Source organism: Giraffa tippelskirchi, chromosome 12, assembly GCF_054371585.1.
Source record: "Giraffa tippelskirchi isolate mGirTip1 chromosome 12, T2T-mGirTip1v1.2.pri, whole genome shotgun sequence".
In the NCBI taxonomy this organism is placed as follows: domain Eukaryota; kingdom Metazoa; phylum Chordata; class Mammalia; order Artiodactyla; family Giraffidae; genus Giraffa; species Giraffa tippelskirchi.
Window position 1 is genome coordinate 54,903,975 of NC_137286.1, and position 9,731 is coordinate 54,913,705.

Consider the following 9,731-nt stretch of genomic DNA (forward strand, 5'->3'; position numbering starts at 1 on the left):
TAAGATAATATGATTAATCTAAAAGCTTCTTCCTCAAAGGGGAGGGAGGCCCACACTTTTCATATGTCTAATTGAGAGAGGAGGGCTGAAAGACCGGGAAAGAGCCACAGAAAAGGGAGTGCAAAGGAACTGAGTCTTTGTCAACAACTGCAATTAATTATCATTGTCAGGATGATCTTTCATTAGTTTTCACACTAATAAGATAGATTTGCCTTATGCCTGAAGCTGATAAAACCTTATTGGCAATGTTGATAAGACTATGTCACTATGGAGAGGCATTCATGAATATCTTCATCTTATTTTATTTTTCTAGTTTTCCAAAACTAAATGACTCCATGGATTTTGCTAAAAGTAACTACATCTGGGCCCTCAGGTGCAGGAAAAGTCCTTAACACAGTGGTTGGTGTAATCTAGCAATAAGTAAATGTTGACCATGGATATAAATGCTACAAACACATGAGTGCATGTTATATACTTTATATACAGGATGCAGTTTACTACATCTCTTTTAGACATTTCCAGGTAACCCTGAGCAACCAACATGGAGAGGCCCATAGAAAGAAAGGCTGCTAATATTTATATATTAATCATGATGGATCAAGAATCTAGGCTTCTAAAAAAGAAACCGTTATTCTTGGTCCATTTGCAAAAAAATGGAATTTATATGTGGATTCTCTACTCTCTTATATTTTTCCATTCTTCTAGGAGAAATTGTTTGTTTTACTCTTTAGCTATGGTAACTACTAAATAGTTTTCATTATTGTGGCTCACTGTTACTTTGGGGTTATTTAAATATATAGAAATGCTTGCATATTCTTTTGCTTTATATACAGTTTACTTGATATACACATATTATAATGTTTTTTATATATTACATATAATATATAATTACATATATTTTCTTATATATATTTATTGATATACACATATTATGGGGTTTCCCCAGTGGCTCAGCTGGTAAAGAACCCAACTGCTAATGCAGGAGACATAAGAGATGTGGATTCAATCCCTGGGTCCAGAAGATACCCTGGAGAAGTAATTGACAACCCGCTCCAGTATTCTTGCATGAAAAATGCCATGGACTGAGGAGCCTGGCGGTCGCAAAGAGTCGAACACAACTGAGTATGTACACATGTGCACAAGCACATATTGTAATGTTATCTAATTAATAAATGATTATACCATAATTGGAGAAGGCAATGGCACCCCACTCCAGTACTCTTGCCTGGAAAATCCCATGAACGGAGGAGCCTGGTGGGCTGCAGTCCATGGGGTCACTGAGTCGGACACGACTGAGCGACTCCACTTTCACTTTTCACTTTCATGCCCTGGAGAAGGAAATGGCAACCCACTCCAGCACTCTTGCCTGGAGAATCCCAGGGACGGGGGAGCCTGGTGGGCTGCCGTCTATGGGGTCGCACAGAGTCGGACACGACTGACGCGACTTAGCAGCAGCAGCAGCAGCATACCATAATTAATATATAACATATATATTATAATAATATTATATGATATTATGACATTATATCATGATATATGATATCAAATATATGTTTATATATATGTATATAAGAGATGTATCTTTTCCATTAAATTCAATTCACCCTGCTTTCCTCACTTTGTTTAACTAAATAAAAATGTGCTGTTGGATTGTTTAGGGCGAACACAGAGGAGAGGGATAGCTCTCTACTGTAGCTGACTCCTTCCCAAAGGCTCAGAGTCGTAGCCTTAGGGAAAGAAATATGAGATTTTAATTTGTAATTTCATAAACAGATTCTTTCTTTTAACACATGGAGCTCCCTTGATTCCTTCACAAGGAATAAAAGCAGGCCATGTGGTGTTTCCTTAACCAAGATGTTAGACAGAATAGAGAGGAGGCCATTCCTGGACATCGGGAGCCCAACACAAAGAAGGCATGCAGGGTGTCAGCATAGTTAGCACATAAGACAGGCTGCTTCATATAACTTGTGAGATGATAATAGATGTCTGTCAGCATCCTGTGAGAGTCTCAAGACTCTGTACAGTGTTAAAGCTGTAGGAAATAATTACTTCTCAGTACAAATCCTACAGTCTTGCATGAGGACCAGCTGCCATAGGAGCTAAAATGCTTTTGTGCAAATCAGACTCACCAACAGTGGCTTCAAGGTGAAATGCAGAGAAGCTAGAATAAATTGATGTTGAACATATAGAAAAGTAAAACACTTTCCTCTGGGTTAAACTTCTTTTTTTTTTATGAATGTTTGAAACTTCTCACTAGATAATGCTGTAATTCATGGACTACCCAACTAGAAAATGTCGTAGTCACTAATTCATCCTGTAGCTAAGGTGGAAGAAAATATACTTGTAATTTCTGGAATCAAGCAAAAAAAAAAAAAAAACAGAAAAAGAATTACTTTCTCATTCTCTAAAGCTAAATTTTGATTATTAAAAAAAAAAAAAGCTTTCAAAAATGTGTAAAATGGAGCATTGGGGAATTGCAGACTCAGAGAAATTAGTCAATTCCTGACCGTTTGTTTAAACTGGTTGAGATTGAAACATTCCAGGTTTGCCTGTGGTATCAGTTCTTCAGTGTTTTGTTTCATTTCAGGGTGTAGTAAGTGGAAAGAGAAACAAATAATGAGGGCCATATCCTATTGCCTCTTTCCCAATGACCACCACAAATTACAGCAAAACAAAAATGAAGCAAATACCTGTTTTGCCTGCTCAGTTTGTTGAGAGGTTCCAAGGGAACTGGCGGGATTCTGGTCTCTTAAGACTCTTTCCTACCCTAAGCTTACTCCCACTTTCTGATCCTCCTTACCCTCAGAAAGAGGTGCTGGCGTTCAGCACCCCCCATACATCACCGCTTTACCTAATCTATGATGTGTTTATTCTTCCCAGGCCGCAGGCTGTACCACTCTCAGATGACTGACAACAACTCTGAAATGAAGTGGGCCCAAAGTGGCCTCTAATAGGTATGGGATGCCTCTCTAGTCAAACATCAAGCAAATTAATGTGCGCCCCTCCTGCACCTTCAGTCTGGAAATGTCATAAAGTAATAAGCAAGGAGCCCTTCGCAATGTGGAAGGCTGGATTTCAATCGATTTACATATTAAAGGGACAGGCCACATTTCATTCGCTCTAATATCAAAGGTGTAAGTTTCTAAACTCTCAGGTCTGTTTTTCCTAAAGTAGTCCCGATTGTAGGCTCAATGCAAGGGTGAATAACGAGACAAATGCAATTATTTATCTATCTCATTCCCTGTTGTTTAGTTGTAAAGAATGAAATCAAGCAAAGACTTAGGAATAATTTATATTGCTATGTGTTATCAGTGTTTATATGATGTCGGAATGTATGTGTGCATGTTAGGAAAATAGTGTAGAAAAATACACTAAAGAAGAAAATACAGAAGATATAGTTTGAATTGATAATATGTTTTAAAATGTTTCCATAATTTTGTTTTTATCCCATTCCACCAGTGCTGGGGAAAGTGCTAAAAAAAAAAAAAGTGATAGACTTAATGATAGATTGCTACAGGAGACTGACAAAAACAGACTCAAAATTTTTATGAATCTTTGGACCTCTAATATCCTAAAATATCTGGCATAAAAATGTATCACAAAGCCATCTACTCTGCGACTGAAAAAGACTTCATATGCCTAATTTCCAGCTTGCTTTGGTAAATTCCTTTGCTTTTCATTTATGTTTGATATGACTATTCTGCGATGTTAGTTAAAAGACTAACCAAGTAAATTATGTGTGAAGAGAAAGTTTGCATACACAGATTCTCTCTCCTATCTCTCTCAAAAACACACACATCCACAGGTACACACACACACACACACACACCACATGATGCAATTTTAGGTTATCTCTTTTGAAACCAAAAAAAAACCTGAGTATGCAACTTAAAATTGATAATACAAAGGAGTATACAACAAAATTTGTTGTTTTGTTCTTCAGTTGCTATTAGGATTTCTTAAAAAAATTATTTATTTCAAATGTTTTGAGTCAGTTTACAAATAAAGTGCAACGTAAGCTTTCTTCTGAATGAAAGTTAGGCAATTTATCTCTTATTAAAGAAACTGAGACAATTTTGCAAACCCTGTTTATTTTAAGTAAGAAGAAAGAAGTTTAGGAACTTATCTGCAGACATTTTCAGTATTTGGTTTATTTTTACTTATTTTTTTCTTTTTAGTTTCCCTCAGTTGATTACAAACAAATGCTATTAAAATGCAGCTTCTAAGAAAACCTTTCGAAACACAAAGCCAGTGTCGCATCAAAATGTAAAAGTAAAACAAAGCTGCACCTGGCATAGAACATATTTTATTAAAAGAAACTCATATTTTCTTAATTTTTCCTCTCTTTTAGATTATGAGATTTACAGGTAAACTTAAAAACTATGTGATTATCTTTGTAAAATTCAAAACAAACATCCCTTTCTTACTGCCGTTATAGAAAATAAAATATTTTACTATTGTGTGTGTGCTCATTTTATGTATGTGTGTGTGTTCAGACCAGCAATATTTTGATCCCTGGAACCTAGAACATTCTTTCTTGTGTAGGAAGATACTTCAATATTCTTCTAATTACAGAACTAAGACCAAAAATACACATTTAAAACAGTTTTTTTCTATAAAATGGATTCTGACTTTCTTTATAGAAATTAAAATGAAAATAGCTTACTTCCCATGCTATAGTAAGGAAACTCTTCTGTTGTGACTTGGCTTACAATTTTTGTGTTTTCATTAATTTTATTAATTCTGTATTTATTTCAGAGAACATTTCTACTTTTATATTTAATACGAACTTTCCACATTAAAAAACATTTATTTAAGACCTTAATAAAAACTTGGCCTGACAAAGGGAACATGTGTAAGATGTTTATGCCTTTAAAAAAAAATTGCTTTGTTTGTGAATAATCTTAAAAATTTAGAACACCAAGAGGGTTAAACAAAACAAAATCTTTTCAGTGCACTAAATTGTTTAATGTAGCATTACTGAAGCTTATCTACAACAATATTTTATGATATGCACGGTCACTTAAGGTCTTACATTACATGCACATAGTTCCAAAAAGTTCTAATTAGGTGAAATCCTAGTATTGATGTTTGAAGAAACTGGTAAGATTGCCTATTAATAGAAATAAAAGCCTGAGGCTGGACACTCGGGGACCTTAAAAGTCAAAAGATCTTCTTACCTTCAAGCCTCACATGGAGGAAAAAAAGACCAGAATCCAAGATGACCTTTTGGAAAAGAGAAAAAACGCATATGTTACAGAACACGTTATTTTTTTAATGCATTTTAAACTGAAGTCTATCCAAAAACTCATTCACGTGGTGTAGATGACATAAATTTTATAGGAGACAATCATAAGCTTTTTGTGGGGGTAAAATCATAGCAACCATTATTTCTATGGACTCACAAATAGAAGATCAACTTTTAATACAGAGATACAACATTTTAAGTGTGTATCTTTTTAAAATCAGTCTCTCTTTGCAAGTAAAGCTTTATTACTTTTGAGTTCTTGACAGGCACTTGAAGAAAGGTCACGTAATAAACTGTGCTTATTTCTCATTGCAGAAAAAACAATAAGTCATGTCTGCATCCATTATTTACCAAATTGTCTTCATTTTTCTTCACCTGCTGGGTTTATAGGAAGAAAGATAAATAATATAACAAAACTAGCTTAGATATTTTCACAATTATCCAGTAATGTGATGGTTAGCTAGTTTTCCAGAGTTGATGATAGTAAGGGGAAGAATTTGTTATCCAAGTAATTTATTAGAAATATATTAAAGGTTATTTTCACATAAAGATACATCTGGAATCCCAAATATATATGTTGGGAAAAAAATTTAAATAGGAAGTGGTGCAAAAAATTTCATTATATCATTTTCTTTCAAAGAAATTATATTTTTTATAGGCAAATTTCCTGTTTCAAATTTTTTCTCCCTTCCCTGTCTGTCATCGCTAGTTACTATCCTATTTAAACTCCTCATTAAAGCAAAGAGATATTTTAAAATTTGTTGTCAAAGAAAGCAAGGTGTTTAAATGTGCTTCCTTAACAATTAGAGTATCTTAGTGGTTAAGAGTCTATCCTCAAGGGGCAGAGTGCAAATCTGTGCTCTAAACCATGCATGCACTGAACTGGTCATTTAATTTTTCTATGCCTCAGTGGCCTTGCACAAGTAAAATGGTGGTAATATGGTTTATAGTCTCTGCTCTTAAGTAAATTGCTCAAGATGATATAACAAGCAGGTTAAAGCTGGAATCTGAACACAGACAATTTATATTCTGAATCTCTGCTCTTAACCAAAATCTAGCGTGCCTCGTGCTCTTTCAACTACAGGAAGGAGATTCAAAGACAACTTTGTGCCTTTCCCTGCCACCCTACTGGTATTTTATTCAGCAGGTCCAATCTAGCTCAGCTGGTGTCTTGTTACAAGTTGAATCGTACAGAACTCAAATTAAGAGTCCATGTAAATGCAGGAGTGTGGAACATCCATCGTCTGCCATGGTTCAAGGAAAGAATCTGTGGAGAAAGAACAGCCAGATGGAGAGATTTGCAAACACACAGACCAGGAAGCTCCTATAATTGGAACAAAGTCTCCTGGTTGCCTGAGAGACTTCCAGGCTTTCGTCTTTGATGTTTGGGAGTTTTCTTCACAGCACACCATACATACCCTTGGTCAGGAGAAACACTTGGCGGGTGTGCGCATGTGTATGCTGGGGAAGATCATGAGATTTAAACTAGTTTGTGTCAGTTTCTATTCTTCATATACAAACAATTCTTCAACTATATGATAATACTTTGCTATAGGAATTGAACTTTAGTGGCTCAGAAGGTAAAGAATCTGCCTGCAATACAGGAGACCTGGGTTCAATGCCTGGGTGTGAAGATCCCTTGGATAAGGGAATGGCAAACCACTCCAGTATTCTTGCCTGGAGAATTTCACAAACAGTGGAACCTGGCAGGCTATAGTCCATGGGGTCACTGAGAGTCAGACATGATGGAGCATCTAATGCTTTCACTTGGTATTTACTCCATTTTTATGGTTTCCCAGTGCACATGGCATCAACTTCACATTTTCTAGCCTCTTCTTTCAGATTCGTTCTTAGCTAGATCCAAAACAGTCCCCTTTTCCTCTTCCTAGTAAAAATCTCCCATTCCTCCTTTTGGGGCTCCAGCATCTTTGCTTCTGTTCAGCACTTTCTTTCACATTCATTCCTAGATTTTCTAGGTAGTCTTCTGCTCAACTCAAAATCCAATAAAATATTTCCTCCTCTGCAATTTCTTTCTGAATAATTCAGGAAAGATTAATCATTCTGCTCTTCATACTGATAAATATTATATATATTTTTTTTCTTTTCTTTTTTTTTTACTGTAGTATCATCATTGGAGAAGGAAATGGCAAGCCACTCCAGTATTCGTGCCTGGAGAACCCCATAGACAGAGGAGACTGGCAAGCTACAGTCCATGGAATCGCACGAGCTGGCCAGGACTCAGAGACTAAACCACCACCATCTTATCAATAGTGTTTAAAGTGTTTCCCTTCCAAGGGTAGGGATTGGGCACCTTTTCTTTTTAACTCCATCACTTAGAATGGTCCCTGGAGCAAAATAGGTGCTCAGAAGAAAAAAAACATGTTTCTGTATGACTGCACTTGGCAAACATCATGGGAAAATTATTTCTGTATATGTGAAACTCTGTGAATTCTACAAACTATGGCATCAGAAGTAGTATATATATATATATATATACACACACACATATGAACTCTATACAGTATATGGTACTTGGGGTAATCACCAAATACAGTAGTTAATGAAAATGGAGAAATATATTAAAATTAAGTTTTTTTAAGAGCTAAAGGGCAGACTAGTGCTTTTTTCCTTTAAAACTAAAATATTAATTAAAAGTAAACAACCTACAAGCTTAACTTTTTGAATGAGACTTGCTTATTCAAATCAGAAGATGGATTCATTCTTTATATTATTAAGAAATATGCATATTATGTGTGTAGTTGTGTATAAGATTTTAAAATATAAAGTATACATTATTTTCCTCAGTTCAGTCAAAAATGTTCTTAAGGACTTACTTTTACTTATTTTATTATAATGAACACAGTGCATTTGGTAATTATATGTAATTGTATTACTATAAACAATTTACTAATTGTATCATTAAATTGTGTTATTTACTAATTGTATTATTATGAGCGTTGAACTTCAAGGAGATCAAATCAGTCAATCCTGAAGAATATTCACTGGAATATTCTTTGGAAGGACTGATGCTGAAGCTGAAGCTCCAATACTTTGGCCACCTGACAAGAAGAGGCAACTCATTCGAAAAGGCCCTGATGCTGGGAAAGATCGAAGGCAGGAGGAGAAGGGGATGACAGAGGATGAGATGGTTGGGTGGCCATCACTGACTCAATGGACGTGAATTTGAGCAAGCTCCAGGAGGGGTGAAGGACAGGGAAGCCTGGCGTGCTTCAGTCCATGCGGTCTCAAAGAGTCAGACACAACTGAGCAACTGAACAACAGCAACAAGCATTTTACATATTATATGACATATAATTTATAATAAAACAAAATTATATAGTATTGTATATTGCTAGGACATGCATTCTAGTAAAAATCTTGCTTTCCATTAGTGCTTTCTCTATCTTCCTTTTCCTGGTAACTGGGAAAATCAGAGAACATTCCAGACTAGCATTCAGGAGACATTGGCCTGGCCCATCAGCCCACTGCAGTCTGCGACACAGCCCTCCTCTTAGCTCTTCCCTACTTAAGTCTGAAGGTTGTTGTGAAGATAAAATAGGATAATGTGCATGCTAGTGCTTTAAAAGTATAAAGCACTATATAAATGTAAGATGTTATTGTAAAAGGAGGCTTAAAACTATAGCATAAAAAGACTTGTTATAAAAATAAAATAAAAGTGACTCTGGTCACTTATTTTTATGAGGTACTTTTCTCTCTTTGGAAAAATATAATTTACTAATTCAAGAGAGAGCTATTAATTTCTCAGTCCTTCACAGCCGTTAAAGCTGGGATGATGACTTCAATTCAGTTTACAAATGGAGTGGGCATACTGTAGGGGAATGTTACTCTCAGGTTACATATCAATGGAATTAAATTAAATTAATGAAAAGAGAAGAAAATGCTGTGTGGATAAACAAGTAACTCATCCCCAATGAGGTCTAGTCAATGTCTGAATGAGGCATCAGTTAAAATATATTCACTTTTGCATATCTCTTTCCCATGCTTCTTCAGATTTTATTTGGAAATTGTTTCTAAAATATGATTCATAAAAATAATGTCTGTATGGCAACTGTAACATTATGGGAAAAAATATCATCAGGTTTTAAATTCAATGGGTACTAGTGAGCCTCTATGCATCTACAATGAAATATCAAAGAGAGGACTTCATGATTTTATACAATGTTTCCAGACAGAATTAATTGCACAAAACTTCCACTGTCAGAAAGTAATCTTGAATGGTGAAAAGTGGACAACCGAATTCATGGCAATAGATACTTTTAATTAGATGAAGATATTCTCCATACTTCGATATTTGAGTATTATATCAAACTGCTTTGGATTTTTTAAAATAATTTCCAAAATACAATGATAGATCAAAGTATAGAGTGTAAGAAAAAGAACATCTCAAAAGGGCATGAAGCTTCATTCGTTCTGTAGTTCTGTAGTTATTATCTGATTCAAGCTTCCTGACAATCTGTGATAG